The sequence below is a fragment of the Myotis myotis genome, unplaced genomic scaffold (genome assembly GCF_014108235.1).
Source record: "Myotis myotis isolate mMyoMyo1 unplaced genomic scaffold, mMyoMyo1.p scaffold_m19_p_13, whole genome shotgun sequence".
Taxonomy (NCBI): domain Eukaryota; kingdom Metazoa; phylum Chordata; class Mammalia; order Chiroptera; family Vespertilionidae; genus Myotis; species Myotis myotis.
This window is the reverse complement of record NW_023416317.1, coordinates 19,607,145-19,625,029: the sequence shown is the minus strand read 5'-3', so window position 1 is coordinate 19,625,029 and position 17,885 is coordinate 19,607,145.

The window sequence follows — 17,885 nt, the reverse complement described above, 5'->3', positions numbered from 1 at the left end:
TCCAATTAACAGTAATAAGGTGGATTTACTTTACATATGATATTTGGAGACTGCTCAATTATTGTCAAGTTATGTCTCCAACTGAAATGTCATAAATTTACTAGTATCATTCACGTGTCTACTGAAAAGATTTCTTTGCTTCATCCATCCTGCTAGATTGATGGCTCCCCAGCTATCCTAACCATTATCACAAACCATAGGTTGGTTCAGGCAACAGTCAACCTTCATAGCTCATTTATTGAATTCTACCTCATCATAAATCCTTATCTTTCTTTGTTTCCAGCAATAATACCCAACTTTGTCTAAAAATAGTTATCACAGATTGAGTGATTGCCAGGTGTCAAGAAATGTGCTAAAAACTCAACATGCATTAATAATTATAGCTAACATTTGTGAGAGGTGCTATTACAAGGCATTAGCTCATTTACTTCTAAAAAAAACCCAAAAAACCAAAAAACAAAAACTATGTGAGGCAAATATAATCTTCCCCAATTTACAAATGAGAAAGCTGAGGCACAATAATATTCCAGAACATAACAGCATTCACAGAACTGTAAGAAGTGAAGCTGGGGTCAAAGCACTTGGAAGTGTTGCAATGCTAAAAAGTAGGTATTGCCTTGACTATAGAGATTAAGACTTAAAATGCTAAAGTGACTTGCCCTAGTGGCATAGTAAAAGACTACTTGAAAGACCAAAATCTATATTACAGTACCCAGATTGGGCCAAAGATGGAGTCACTCACGCTAAGCGCCACAGCAGCAAAACCAAAACTAAGTTCCTATGCTCTGCTCTCCCAAAAAAAGGAAGGCCTAGGTCAGTGATGGCAAACCTCTGACACGTGAACTCATTTTTTTGGTTGATATTCTTTGTTAAATGGCATTTAAATATATAAAATAAATATCAAAAATATAAATCTTTGTTTTACTATGGTTGCAAATATCAAAAAATTTCTATATGTGACACGGCACCAGAGTTAAGTTAGGGTTTTTCAAAATGCTGACACGCCGAGCTCAAAAGGTTCGCCATCACTGGCCTAGGTCAACCAATCAGTGCTTGCCTACCCTACCCCTCATTTGGCTCCAAGATTTCCCTTTGCTCCATATAAGAAAAGGAACCTTGCTTTAACCAATTAGCAAATGCCAGGTGTAAATTCCTGGTTCTTGCTCACCTTTCCATTCGCTAAACTGTATACTGCCTGATTCAGGAATCGCTGACTAAAAGCCTATTGGATCAGTAAATTGTTTGTGGAAATCTTTCTTTTAACAAGTCTGAGATGATCCTTTCCAAATCCATGGTTGGGGCTCTTTCACATACCTCATGAGCTTTATAAGAGGACACCCTTATAGCTTTCTCCTCAGGACAGTGGCTCTCTTCTGCCTAATCATATCACAAGGGAAAGCAGGGCGAGAATCAGCAAGTATTTCCCAAAAAACAGTATCAAACAGTAGAGTGTTTTGATTCCAGCTCATCATTCTTTTTAATTACTATATCCTCAGGGGAAAATACTCAGCAGTTTGTGTGAGAATGACACACACTAGTTCCATTACAGCTATAGTAGGAACTGTGGAGGGAACTCCTCCTCACTCCTTGTAAAACAGGTCCCCTGACCCTCTCCTGCGTAACATCAGTTCCTGGAATTAAGGCTCATGGACCCCCAGAACACCTAAGGAACAGGAAACACAGATTAATCTAATATGGGAGTCGGCAAAAGTAGCTCCACAGTTGAAATACAAATAAATAATACAAGAATTCATAAATAAATATTCAAGAACAAACTGTGTTTCGCATACTCACATATTCACAACTATAAATATACTTTGCCCACCCTGGTATGTCATTTGATTTTTTTCCCTTTTTCTCAGAGCTCATAAAATGTAAGAGTTCTTATAAATAGGAGAACTGAATGTCAAAACCAATATTATCAAATCATATCACCTTATGAAACGTGTATGATAGAAGACCCAGTTGCGGTTTTGTCATCAATAAAAAGTCATCAAGTATTGAGGTACTTATATTTTATTTGTATTCTAAAGATGTTTTATGATTCCTGCATAAAAGCTGATGCCTTGCTGGTTCATACTCATTTGGACTGGACTAAGAAATATGAAGCCTAAGACTGGCAAAAGTCTGTGCTCTGAGGAGGCTAGTTTAAAAACAGTCCTCACCAGGCAGATTGGAAATAGAAGCCATCACTAAGTCCTGAAACAGACATCCTCAGCCTGAGAGGTGGCTTGGACATTCATTCCCTCCTATATAACCTGACTTGATAAAGCTGGACTGGTGAGAATCTCAAGGCCAATATGGTACCTTTACAATGCTACAGGTCATTTCCTTTACTTTCCTAAATACGTTTTTCAAATTGGTTTCAGTTGATCCAGCTGCCTAAGCTGAGTATATTGAAAGCATAAATGTCCTAAATATGACAGACAGTTAGCAGCTGGTGTTGAAAAACTGACACTCCATTGGAACTACCTCCACAGTGAAGTTGTGGTTTGCAAAAGCCACACTCTGAAATATTTGCTTTGTGATAAGCTTTCACATGCAATCTGTCCCGACGGTAACAATGAGAAAGTACATGCTACCATCTTCAGTTTTTGAGTTATAAATCTTTCCAAGAAAGCAAACTGAGAGATGCCATATACATTTATCAATTCAGGTTCAATATTTTGTACACGGATTCCACAGATATTTTCATTGCCTTCTCCATATAGCACAATGTGGACTCTATCCCCATTATCATGAACTATGTACATTTGGATCTGTTTTATGATTTGGGGCCTGATGGATGTATCATTTCTGTGTGGATAGATAATATGAAAATATCCTATATAATAAAAGCCCAGTGACCATAACAGCAGAACGACCAGAATGATCGCTTGACCAGTCACTACGAGGTTCACTGACCACCTCTTGGTCCCTCCCCCCATTCTGCAGGCTCCCATTGCCTGATGGCAACTGGGGAACCCCGGTGTGTGGCGGCAGGGGTGAGGCCGGCTGCTGGCAGCCAGGGAAGATGGCCCTGATCCCAGGCTAGGCCTAGGGACCTATGCTTTCATGCACGGGACCTCTAGTATAATATGATGGGTCTCTGGGAAGGAAATGGAACTTATAAAAATAATCCAATCATAAGGATTTTCCTGCCTTGCTTTTTCACACTTTTTAAATCTATCACCCATGGATTTCATGTAATCTTCCTTACCTTCCCTCCTTTTATTCCAAATACTAGGGGCCCAGTGCACGAATTCATTAACCTTGAAAGAAACTGTGGGCCACGAGGTTGTGGAGGGCACAGGGTCAGGTCTCAGCCCATCCTCTGCACCTCTGCCCGACCCCTCCAGCCTTGGCCCCTGGTCCCCTGTCTGCCGGCAGCCCTGCTCTCGCTGCTGTCACTCCCACATGCTGACAGTGCCAGGCCCCGCTTTCACCCATTGACGGCACCGAGCAATCGGGACCAGTGGTGGGCGCCGGCAGCAGGTGCGAGTGGGGCCATTGCCAGCCCCAATGGCCCCTCAGGAGCAAGGGGAGGTGGAGAAGCCCTGAGGGGCAATTGGGGCCGGCAGCCACCACTCACACCCACTGATGGTGCTGTGCAATCAGGGCTGGAGCCAGGTGCCAGGAGCGGGTGTGAGTGGGGCCGGTGCCGGCAGCAGGTGCAAGCGCTGGGCGGGAACGTGGTGCACAGGAGCAAAGAATTTTCACTAACCACCAGAGGCTTGCCCTGATGACAGCAACCCACATCCCACCTTGGTCTGGTGCCCCCGCTCAGCTGTTCCATCATCCCACCATGGCCAACGCCCGTCATGTTCCCTGCTTTACCGCCTGCTGTCGACGCCCACCATGTTCCACACATGGCCCCTGGTGGTCAGCGCATGTCATAGCGACCGGTTGTTTAGTTGCTCTGTTGTTTTGTCGTTTGATCTCTTTGCTTATTAGGGTTTGTATATATAGATATGAAAAGAATTGCAAACCTATCATTCTGTCGAACATTTTTAAGATCTTGCTTTCCAAGCACCTTCTTAGTTTGGCTCAAATAAACTTTTTTAAAAATCTTCACCCAAGAATATTTTTCATTAATTTTACAGAGAGAGGAAGGGAGAGAGAGAGAGGAAGAGAGAGAGAGAGAGAGAGAGAGAGAGAGAGAGAGAGAGAGAGAGAGAGAGAGAGAGAGATTAATGCCTCCCTCGTGCACTCCGATCAGAGATCAAACCAATAACCTACGTATGTGCCCTGACCAGGAATCGAACCAGCAACCTTTCAGTGCACAGGATGATACTTCAACCAACTGAGGCACACTGGCCAGGGCTCAAATAAATTCTTATAACATTTTTCTATATGTTTGGGCATTCTTAAATTGATAATCCTTAACTTGGGGGATCTGATATTATCTTTAGGTAGAGAATGTCAGAGCAGAGCTGAATTGTAGACACCCAGCCGGTGCCTGAGAATTGTTTAGTGGTGTGGGGAACACACACACACACGTTGGAATTGGGTCCAGAACATTTATTCACTATTAAAATAAAACAATGAAAATTAAGTTGAGGACAATATCAGTTTGAAAGTCACAGTAAGAGAAGAGAAGTTCTCTAATTATAATCTGAAAAAAGGGTGTTTGTTTTTTTTATTTACTGTTATAATATTAAGTCTGACTTCTGGAAGTAGCTCGCAATTACAATCACCATTTTCTGCTTTTACTAAAATGAACTTAGTAAGAAGTTAGCTTTTGGATAACTGCCATCCACACTAAAATGAATAGTAATTATACTTGTTATTAGTGTTTTTAGGGCATGCTAATGTTACTCATTAAACACAGGCTGGGTTGTTTTTCAGCCCAAGTTACATGGTGATTGCATTTTATTATGTGGATGTTGACTGGGATGTGGGCAAATGACAGGGACTGGTCTCCCAGAATACTCATGGAAATGAATGGGTGTACCCAGAGGGGAACTGGATGAGCAGAGTCTGGAATTTAATGAAATAAAAAAGAGCCTGTTTGTCAAGGGTGACTTTAAGTTTGTGTAAATGATCCTAACCTCCATAAGGATGATGAGGTGATTTTACCATCAGTGATTTTACCCTTGGAAGAGATGATTAAACACTACTGGTTGGCTGCTCCCATTAAGGGAGAATAGTCTTACACGAATCCTTGTAACAAAGCTAAGGTTTATGCTCCATTAGGGAGTCTATGGTGACTAAATGATGTTTCATTTGCTATTCTACTGTCCATTATGGGGTTTAAAAATTTTAGTTCAAAAGGAGCACAATTCACTCTTTCCAATTACTTCTAGTTTACTATTCAGGGTGTGTTTGTTCTGTACTATTCTCAGTAGAATTTACACTGTTTATGTTTCCAGAACTTTCTAAGACTCATCCTTGAATGAAAATTAGTATAAAACCATTCACATTTCTTCCAGTGAGTGGCTATAAGAGGACAAATGATGGACGTGGAGCTGATTATTAAATATTAAAATGTCCTTCTGGCTCATATCTCAGTTTGATATGAACAAACTTAACCTATGAAAGCACCCAATTTCTGCCCAGCCAGTATGCTTAGTGGTTGATCGTCAACCTATGAACCAGGAGGTCACGGTTCTATTCCCAGTCAGGGCATATGCCTAGGTTCCGGGCTCGATCCCCCGTAGGGGGCATGCAGGAGGCAGCTGATCAGTAATTCTCTCTCATCATTGATGTTTCTATCCCTCTCTCTCCTCCTCCCTTCCTCTCTGAAATCAATCAAATTATATTTTAAAATAAAGATTCCTAATTCTTCTACAAAGAACACCCATGATCACTTAAGAAAATAGAAGTTTGAAAAGAAAAATTAGTTAAACTGTAGTCATTTATAGTTTATTCATTAATGTAGTCATGTATCCTACAATCATTATTCCTTTTCAATTCCATGCTTTACCCAGGTAACATGATACTGGGCCTCTGCTATAAGAAAACTTGCCTCCTTAATGTTGCTAGAACTAGTCTAATGTGGATGTGGCTTTTGTTAATCTCCAGAGCTTCTGGACTAATCAAATATCTTTCCAGAAATAAATGATTTACCTCCTATGTAGACAAGTTGCTACCAGTACCCCAAAAATGAAAACCTGCTTATGTTCTAATGCCTTAGGCAATCTCTCCAAGTGTAATAAAGCCCAACCCCTAGACTTGAGACTGCTTATAATTGCATAAAGTTGTCCTTATAAAAACACTAAAGAAAACATGAAGCAATCTAAGTAAATTATATAATATTACAAGTTGCACATGGATTTGGCAAAAACTATGACAGTGGCACACAATTCCTGATGTTCTGAAAATTCTGCTTTCAGTATTGATGGCTATAAGTGTTAGATATGTGAAAACACGATGGGGGATGAAGGACACCTGCTGGTATTTAAAGGAGGCCAGGTTCACCCCTGTGAGTGGAGGGGTTCAGAGAGATCACCACACATTCCCATGAGGTACATCCAGGAAAAAGGTCAAAATAGAATTAGTAAACCCTAGAAGCAAGTTGCAAATAACCCTGGAGGCCATATTGTCCCACCCTCACCCTAAAAAAGTGAGAACTTAGATGGATATAAGGCAGGAGCCAAATCGTGAGAAGCCTTGAATATTAATTTTAGAGTTGCTTTAATAGTTTATAGACTTTTTATAGACGTCATTTTATAAAATTTCAGTTTTGCATGTAAAAGTAAGGCATATTCTTAATGAGCATTTCATTCATTAAGAAAATGTATAAATATTTTTAAAAATATTTTAGAAGTAGTTACTTCTAAGAGGTAACTACTTTAAAAATTTGGGATACAGCCTTCCAGACATTTTTATATAAATACATGTACATATGTATACATATACTTATATTTTCAACACAATTGTATGTATACTCTAAACCCTTTCTATAAGTTTATTTTTTACTTAACAATCAATCTTGGTCATTTTCAGTGTGAAGCCAAGTAGATTTATTGACTTTAATAGTTACACATTCTACTTTTCAGGTAGATCATTATTGATTCAACTGGTCCCTTGCTGATTGGGATTTGATTCACTGAAGACATTGGATGGATAGGCAAAATCAAAAATTTTAAAGGAAATACTGTTAAAATATATCACATATCAAGAGTAGTAATTATTCTCTGCTCTAGGATAAAATATTCTTTTGCATCGATGAGCTATCTCCTCGGGACCTCCATACATACTTGTGTATAATAACCTAAACATTTGGAAAGTTTTGTGCCAGAAGATGGTTTACAATACGAATGCTTTTTCTAAATTATAGATTTCCTCTGAAAATCAGGTCTAAATCTGTGTACTTTATTCCTCAAAAACCATACCAGTTTGAATAAAAGAAGCAAATACTGAAACTAAACTCCGTTGTTCAGTTCATAGCTGCACAAGTCCTAACAAGTGTAAGTTTCTGAAACAGGATAAGCAGCTCCATAACTTGAATACACCTTTCCATCCATCCACAATTCCTCACCCACCCCACCCATGCCTGTTCATTCTGTCAGTTCTTGTGGGCTTGCAAATTTCTTTTTAGCCTTCCTCTTGTTTCTTGATATCCTCTCTCCTCTTCTTGCTACTCTTGACTGCCCAGTATTCTCTGCTTCCCAATCAAGATCCCAGAAGAAACCAGTCTTTGGCCAAGCTAATTACCATTGTTGTAATTATTGGAGAGAGCTCTTCCTCACAGTCCAACTCACGTGTCACCAGCCAGTGTATGGATGCTAACCACCTTATTATAATCAGTGTTCCTTTCTGCATGAAGTAACCCAATATATTTTGCCTGAGCAAACAGTTCCTTTAACTACAAGGGGACTTTGTAAGTGACAAGTCTAGGAAAACAGGTAATTATTAAAATTATTTAATCCCACTATTCCATGTGTACCAAATTACAGCTCTCACACTTTTTCTATCCTTCCCTTTTCACCTGACCACCTGTCTGAGAAGTGATTACTGAGCTTGCGAGGGGGGAGTAGGGGGAGAAGGGAGTGCTAATATGAGGTTTCAGGGAAAGACTTGACTTTAGGTGGTGGACACATGATGCTATTTATAGATTTTTTAACTTAGAAACCCACAGATGTAACCTATATGTTCATGTAGACCAATGTCACCCCAATAAAATTTAATTTAAAAATGTCATTCAGAGACATAGAAAGAAATGGTAGGTAAAATATAAGTAACCAGATATGGGAACCACTGGAAACCTATCAAAGCTCGATCATTTTTACCTATCTCTCCCAGTTCTACAAATATTCCTGTTTATTGTCCCCAGGGCTTGGCTAAAATGGAGAAAGTAAGCTATATAAGGATTGGCAAAAGTAGGTTTATAGTTGTGAGTACACAGAACACAGAATTTATTCTTTTGATAATGAAACTATTGTAATAGCCATAACCTGCATGTCTTTTTTGAACAACTATAAACCCACTTTTTCCCACTCCTGTATATATAATTTTGTGGTTAAAAAAGAGAAAAAAATAAATGTGGCCATACTTGTGAGGTAGGATAGTTTGCCCTCACTTTATTTTTAACTATAAAATTTTATGTTTATTGATTTTATGTTTGTTTGATTTACCAATTATACCCTGCTGCCTGGGGGACTTTCACATGAAAGGTCTGGGGCCAAAGAGATTTTCCTTGGAGATGGGAATGATTTTGTTATCCTGATTCTGGATGAATAGTGACCTAAAACATTATCTTATATGTGGACAATGTTGGTAAAGCCAGGGACTACCATGGTATAACTCCAGCAATTGGAGTCTGGTTGTATTTTAGAGCCATTTTGTGGAAAGAATAGGAAACACATTATTGCATCACTGGTAGAGTTTGTATTTCTTCTTTCAGAAAATAATTTTACTTGTTAGCACAGAACCAAATCTTTGGCATTGCTGTCAGAAAATAACACATTCAATAAGAATTCATAATTTCTTGTCTGGCAAAAGTGTTATATTAAAATTAAGTTAAAAATTGGTTGTTGTTGTTTTAAAATCAGTTTATATCCTTGCAATATTGAGATAAACATCATAGTCCACCCAATTAAGAATATCACCTCTCTTGGCAAATGCATTCTACTTTTTCTGGTAGCGTATGAACATTTATTCATAAATATTTGATAGTTTCAATGTATCTTGAATGCTCATAAAATATTTATTTTATGCATTGTGATGTATTTTATACAGGTACCTTTTCAAATCAATACAACTTTCAATTGAAATAAACTACCTGCAGGTCGCATCCAGGAGCTTTGGTTTTATAGCTTGCTAATTTAAGAGGAAAAATCTCAGACTGATTATAGATTCATGAATGTCATAAATTTCACCAGGAAGAACTTCTCAAGTGCCACTGCCTGTGGAGGGAATGGTTGGTCTGCTCCTCAGCCCCTGCAGTGCTTGCCCCCGCAGCCCCCAGGCTACTGCGTTCCCAGAGTGAGTCTTTATGGAACATGGAAGTAGGCCTTGCACTCTTGCTGTGGGCAGCCTTGTAACACAAGGCTCTTCCTCAGACTGGACAAAAAAACACCGCTCTGAGGAAAGATGTTATAGGGGAAAGGGATCTTAGAGTCTGGATGATGATCATGGGGTTTTCTTGTTTTTACTTATTGTTTGCCTATTTTTATATAATAACAGAACTCCTTATTGCCTTTTGGGAATACTCTTCTTTTACCTCTCAGTCATGTGGTTTATATGTGATTGGCCCCCAAAGCCTGCCCCTGCCCATAGCTCATAGGTAGTCATGTGACTCAGGCCTGACCAGTCACATCGCCACACCCAGGTTGATTAATCTGGGTGCTCAATCCAAGCAAAGTCATTAAAAGCCTAGATAATTTTTAAATTTGTTTTTATTTTAATTTTTCTAGATGTATACCATTGTGCCATTTTGCATTGACTTCAGTGGCTAAAACCCTTAATGTTTATAAATGAAGAGCACTTGAATTACAGAGAGCCAAGGTTGGAGTCAGCAATTATTCCAAGTGCTTAATTATGTCAGCCACGATCAGAATCAGTGGAAACAGATCGATGAGATATTATAGGAAGACTATCAACACAATTTGATAATTGATTGTACGTGAGAAGTAAGAAGGAGGGTATACTCAAAAGTAATTTCAAGTTTTTTATTTGGGTGAAAAATGGATGGTTTTAACTGTCAACCAACACCTGGGTCATATCAGAAAGAAAAAAAGAAAGAAAGGACATGACCTTACCCAAAGAGCTCTAATATCAAATGGTCAAGGAAAGTGGAAAAGGCAGGTACATAGTTAAGGCTAATTCTTATTAAAAGAACCAGGATTCTACAAGACTCTGATACAAAGGGGCAATTCTTCTTCACTAAAGGGAAAGGCTGTCCTTCCAAGGTGACTTTTTAAAATTTTCCTAAACCAAAAATGGCTAGGATCCCCTTTTAATGTAAATTTCTAACTATTAGGTTTAAGAGAGGTGAAATAACAAAGGATCTACCAATAAAACTTGAATTCTTTGAAGAAAGTGCAAACTGAGCCAAGCTGAAAAGAAACATTTGATTGATCTAAGGGTATTAATAATTCACCCAAGTTGATCTGTAAATCAAAGCTGTACCACACAGTATTCCATTGCTCTTCATCAGCATTTTTATACATTACAAAGCAACTTTTAGCCTGTGTTGTCAATAATCAAATCTACTGATATGGGATTTGGTTGCAGTTTCTAAGAACAGAAACCCATATGTGGTTCTAAATTATTAAATGTATTTTAAAAATGCAAAATGTTCATTTTTTTTCCCACCAAAAAAAAAAAAAAAAAACCCTTGGGAGAGTTAAGTGGATGCTGTGAAGGTGACAAACTAATGTTGTTTTTTAAAAAACAAAACAAAACAAAAAAACAACAAAAACAAACAAACACGAACAGCAGACAGAATGGACCTACCATTCATTTGGTAGTTAAAAGAAAGTGATGCGGAGAGAGGGCATGAAGGGCTTCAGAGTTTATGGCTCATCAACCACTTGGCGGAAACAAGCTATCAACAGGATAAAAGACTATGACAAAGATGGAAAACATTATTTCCACGCCCTTTTACAGATGAATGGGATATGAGCAAAGAAATGTGGGTTTGCATCCTTTCCAATGACTTACAGATTTAATAAAGTAGAAAGAAAACTCATTTATCCTTTTTATGAGTCTCCAAATATGTATGTTCAAAGGTGGAATTGTAAGAAATAAAGCATCATATCTTTACTCACCACCTTAATTTTTTTAATTGCATGCTTCTAATAGCACATTCGTTAGAGTCATTTTTTCAGTTTGCTATTTTGTTTTTTATTCTTCAGTATTATTTCCTTCCCTCACTAGCAAGATTCACTATGGAAAAGTATTAACTATTACTCATGTACTCCCTACCTTAGTTCATGAAAGTCTTAAAGTGTGGGTTTGGGGGTAGAAATTGGTTTGAACACAGCATGTCTTATGTATCCAATTGCTCTTCTTTACCTTCCACTACCACAGAAAGTCAGGAAGGCATCAGCAATGCGGTAATAAGAGCTGTACCTCCCAAATTTATCCCCTCAAAACTGCTGTTAAAATACCTACTAGAGGAGATCATATATGCATATTTTCATATATTTTGGATACAACTATTAAAATATCCTCAGAACAGGCTCTTATTCTGAGAGTACTCTTTCTTTTGAGATTAAAATAATTAATTTAATTATATAATGCACCCAATAAAGGTGACTTCAGTATGAAAAATAAATAAGCTTAAGATCTTTCAAAGATATTTGGGGTCCACAGACCAATATCTATTTCTGAGCATCAAGTTAAAAACCAGTTAGGAATTGCATTTCTCTGTTCCTGCTATTTCCAAGAAAAATAATTCCTTCAAAACATTTATCGAGTTTCTAACACATGTCAAAAACCACACTAGAAGCTGAAAATCTAGCGGAAACACAAGTTTCTCCTGTCTTGAAACTTAACAGCAAACACAAAGCACCTGAACACACCATGCCCTGCTATCTATCCATTCCCTTTTTATCTAAGAGAAGGCCAATATCTATAAGAAAGCCCAAGGCCACTTAAGAAATCTCTACTGTATGGTCATAATTAGACCCAACAGAGAAGGAAACCTTGTGAAGGAGTTTGAAAAACAATTCATTTAGATACTCAACTTACTGGCAAATGTAATAGACATATTTTCCCTATTAATCCTGATAAATACAAATAAAATTCTGGACAATGTTTATAAAACAAAAAAATTAATTCTGAAAGGTGGAGAAAGAACACAGACCAGCTATGGACTTGGGGGCTCGAGGAAAACCATGGTTATACTTTCCCTGGATTTCTTTTTTTTTTTTTTTGCTATATACTCTTGACTTGGCATCAAAGAAGGGAGCAATCCTGAAACATCAACAAGCACAGACAAAGAAGCCTAATAGAGCCAGTCCCTGTAGCCAAAGGACTAAACCAATAAAAGCCTAGAAATATAGAAAACTTTTAGACAAGAATTCTTTACTTTAGTCAAACACCACAGTAAAAATGGTGGCCCTATCCACACCCACAAGATCAAAGGAAGAAAGGAGAGTGTAGACTTTTGCATGAAGCTGCTAAGAGATACCCCAATACTCCTATAAGGGGAGTAACTGAAAAGGTCAAGTAGGATGGGTGGCTAGTAAAGATCACCCCTTGTAGTATGAGTGAAGAACCCCTGGGGAGTCTGGACTTCTGCCCTCTCTCCCCATTGTGGTGCTGTCAGAGGAGGACCGCAATAGAGTCAGAACTTTCACCATCACCCAGCAGTAACAAAGTCACCGCTAGCACAATGTCAGTAGAGACCGTAAGAGTACTGCGCTTCAACCTCCACCCTAGCAGTAATGTATCAACAGAGACTGAGTGAGAAGCCTGGACTTCCATCTTGACATAACACTAATGAAACAGTGTCCTCTCTCCTTTCACTCTGGAGCTATGCAAAAAAATCCAATGGAAGCAAAAGTTGTAAATAAGATCCAGAGACTCATAACATAATACAAAAATGCCCATCTTTTTGCCCTAGACAGTTTGGCTTAATGGACAGAGCGTTGGCCCACAGGCTGAATGGTCCTGGGTTCAACTTTAGTCAAAGGGCACATACCTAGGTTGCAGGCTCCATCCTCAGCCTGGTTGGGGTGGATGAAGAGGCAACCAATTGATTTGTCTCTCTCACATCAATGCTTCTCTCTGTGTGTCTCTCCCTCTCCCTTCCACTCTGTCTAAAAATCAATGGGAAAAAATATCCTCAGGTGAGGATTAACAACAACAGCAAAAAGGAAGTCCAAGTTTTTAAAAAATCACTCATCATACCCAGAACAGGAAAATCTAAACTTTAATGAAGAGCATCAACAGATGCAAACACTGAGATAACAGAGATGTTAGAATTATCTGACTAAGATTTTAAAGCTGCCATGAAAAAAAAAACTGCTTTAATGAGCAAATACAGGCACACCTGAAACAAGTGGAAAAAAATAAACATAAAAATCTCACCATACAAAAAAGACAGTATTAAGAAAAGCAAAACAGAAATATTAAAACTGAGAAAAACAATAATGAAGTAAAGGCTTGGAGTGTGGGCTCAATATCAGAATGAAAGGGACAGAGGAAGGAATCAGCAAACTGAAAGATAAAACAAAACAATTCAATTTAAACAACAGAGAAAAAATGATTGAAAAATGTAATGTACAGATTATTAGGGAATTCTGAACCATTATAAAAGATCATATTTATTTCATTAGAATCCTAAGAAATAGGGGAAAAAAAGGTTGGAGTTTTAAAAAATGGCTAACAACTTCCTAAATTTGGCAAGAGACATAAAACTAGAGAATTGAAAAGCTGAGCAAATCCAAACAGGATAAACCTGATAAATACACACACAACACTTCATAATTAAACTTTTGAAAGCTAAGTACAAGGAAAGAATACCTTAAAATCATCCATTAAACAACAAAACAACAACAAAACATCACCATACTTCTAGGGGGGAAAACAATTTAAATCACCTTAGATTTCTCATCAGAAAACATGGAGGCCAGAAGAAAGTGGCATATTTTTCAAATGCTGAAAATTTGAACCCAGAATTGTATTTGTGAAAACAGCCTTAGGAATAGAAAAGAAAACCAAGTCATCCTCAGATGAAGGAAGATTAAGAGAATTTGTTGCTAGCAAACCTACCCTACAAAAACTGCTATAGGAAGTTCTACAAACATTAAAAAAAAATAAAGCTCAAAACTCAAGAAAAGATGAAAACATTGGAAGCAAAAAAATACAAGTAAATAAAATAGGGTTTCCTTTTCCTATTGAGTTTCTAAATTATGTTTTATGGCTGAAGCAAAATTAACACCGTCTAATCTCAGAGGGAAGGTGGGAATGGGTGGTTGAGTGGGAAGAAATCAAAGAACTTGTATTCATACAGGCATAACCCATAGACACAGACAATAGGGTGATGAAGGTCTGGGGCGGGGAGGGGGGTAGAATGGGTCAAGTGTTGGGGAAGAGGACATATGTAATACTTTCAACAACAAAGATTTTTTAAAGAACTGTCTAATGGGGCTCTAAGCGTATGCAGAGGAAATATCTAAGGTAATTATAAATAAAGAATGGTGAAGGATCATAAAGGGAACTAAGGTTTCTATACTTCACTCAATGTAGTAATATGCTGGCCCCAGAAGCCTGTGATAATGTATGGATATAACATTTAATACTGGAAGTTAGGTAATAGTCCACAATAGATGCTTCTTCCAACCACCTACAGAGCCCAGGAATCTCCCAAATCACTCTCACTTCTGAAACCACTTTTAAGTACAGGGGTCCCTAAGACCACCCTCAAATTTGGTAATTTGCTAGAAAAACTCATGGAAATTACTGAAAGCTGTTATACTCATGGTTACAGTTTATTACAGTGAAAGGAGACAGATTAAAATCAGCCAAGGATTGAAAGCGATAGAGTTTAGGAAGGTTCCAAACATGAAGATCCCGGCTGTCATCTTGTAGTGAAGCTGTGGACGGTGTTGACTTCTCCCATCAGAGATGTGAGGCAATACACAGTGTTACCATTAGGAAAGCTCACCCAAGTCTTGGCTTCTAAAGTTTTACTGGGGCTTAATTATAGTCTGACCTCAATGCTGACCTCGGACTTCAGCCCCTCCAGAAGTCTAGCTGATACCTTGTGACCCCAAGTTTCCATCATAAATCACACTGCTAGACTGCCTGGTATGACTCTAAGTACCACCCTAAATTACTGTGTGAAACTCTGACTGGGCAGGAAATATTGAGGGCCTACAGATGACCTCCCTGGAGCTAGGGCAAAGCTACAGAAATGACTGACACAATTAGGTAAAAGAACTCAGAGAAGGCCAACCACTCACTCCACAGGCAGAGGCAATGAGAAGTTCTTCCTGGTGAAATTTATGACATTCATGAATCTATAGTCAGTCTGAGATTTTTCCTCTTAAGTTGGCAATCTATAAAACCAAAGCTCCTGGATGCGACCTGCAGGTAGTTTATTTCAACTGAAAGTTGTATTGATTTGAACAGGTACCTGTATTACATTTACTGCACGATGAATGCATAATACATGAATTCTTAATAAGTGTTCAAAATACATGAATATCAAATATTTATGAATAAATATCCATAAACTACCAGAAAAACAAAATGCATTAGTCAAGGGAGGTGATATTCATAGTTGGGGGGAGGGGGGCTGCAATATTTATCTCATTATTACAAGGATATAAGCTAATTTAAAAAACAACTTTTTAAAAGTAATATTAACATAACATTTTAGACAAATTTTTAAAATGATAAAAATTGAATGTTGAAAAGAGTATATTATTTGCTGTCAGCAAGAGCAAAGATTTGGTTTTGTGTTAACTAGTAATATAATTTTTTTTGCAGGAGAAACTAGTAAAATATTTTGAAGGAAGAATCATAAACTCTAACCAGCAATGCATAATGTGTTTTTTATTGTTTCCACAAAATAGCACTAAAATGAAACTTGTATTTAAATGCCAGAGTCATGGCTTGCAAACATGATCGTCCAAACATAAAATACAATTTTAGGTCACAGTCCATCCAAAATCAGGGAAACAAAATCTTATGTCCAATGCATCTCTTGTGGTCTCAAACATTTCATATAAAAGTCTCCCAAGCAACAGGGTATAAGTGGTAAAAAACAAACAAGTAAACAAACAAAAATTAAATTAGGATAAACAAAAACAAAAAAATCCATAGTTAAAAATAAAGCGAGGGCAACTCTCCCACATCACAAATAGGGCCACATTTATTTTTCCTGTCAGTAAACATATACATATATACATATACACACATATATATATATATATACATATACATATATATATATATATATATATATCATCTTCCTTTCTCCATTTTCAGCCAAGCCCCTGGGGCAATAAATAGGAATATGTGTAAAACTGGGTAAATTTGGTAAAAAACACCCAAGCTTTGATATTTTTTCTAGCTAGTTCCTATATGCTGTATCTGGACACTTACATTTTACCTGTCATTTCTTTCTATGTCTCTGAAGGACTTCTGAATGATGCTCACTAATCACTTCTCAGAAAGGTATTCAAGGTAGAAAAGGAAGGATAGAAAAAGTCTGAGAGCTGTAATTTAGTTCATATGGAATGGTGGGATTAAATAATTTCCATCTAATTAGTATTTGTTTTCCTAGACTTCTCACTTACATGCTTTTGTTCAAAGTCCCCTTGTCGTTAAAGGATCTGTTTGCTCAGGCAAAAGATATGGGGCTACTACATGAAGCAAGGAGCACTGTAATAGCAGGATGGTTAGCGTCCATTCACTGGCTGGTGGCTCAGGAGGTAGACTGTGAGGAAGAGCTCTCTCCAATTACCGGAACAATGGTAATTAGCTTGGACAATTAACAGACTGGTTTCCGCTGGGATTTTGATTTAGAGAATAGAGAAACTGGACAGTCAGGAGAAGAAGAGGAGAGAAGATACCAAGAAACAAGAGAAAGGAGAAAAAGAGATGTGCACACCCACAGGGACTGACGGAATGAACAGGCATTGATGGGTAAGGAACTGTGGACAGCTAGAAAAGTACATTCAAGTTATGGAGCTGCTTAGCCTGTTTCAGAAACTTACTTTAGAGATTTAGAGCAGTAGTTTCAGCTCAATGCAGGCATGAACTAAAGGACAGAGTTTAGTTCTAATATGTGTTTCTCCTTTTATTTAAGGCCTCTCAGTCTTGGTTTTCTTAAGGACTTGTTCTTGGCTTACTTTTCTTTTCTATTCATCATATTTTCTTAGTGATTTAATTTTGTCTCGGGTTTTAAAGCTTACCTTTTCACTAAGACTTTGCAAATATATGGTTCCACCCCTACCCTCTCTTCTGAGCTCCAGATTCAAATATCCCCCTGCCTATTTGATCTCTCCATTTGCAGGTACCACTAACACCCAGGTTGAATATGTCTAAAATGGAATCTTTGAGTACCATTCTAAAAAAAAAGAATGCCACCATCTTCTTACCAATAATTCCAGAAATCTGGGAGACAGTCCTTGCTGCTCCCCTTTCCTCACTCTCACATTCACTGCCGAGCTATAACTGGGTTCATCCTATCTCCCCATCTCTTCTTCTACCACATGAGGTCAAACCAATGTCCTCACCTGGGACACCATAATCGCTTAACTGGTCTCTCTAGTTTCATTCTTGTCTCCATACTTCACCTATATGCAATATCCAGTGCTATATTTTAAGAGATAACAATAGCCACTACCACCACCACTAACACATACATATGACTTAATAGATCCACACACTTTCCACATGTTATCTCATTTTGATTAGGCTAAGCCATATCATTCCCTTGCTTATAACTCTGTCATGCACTTCTATGGCATTTAGGATAAATATAAAAGTAAAATCCT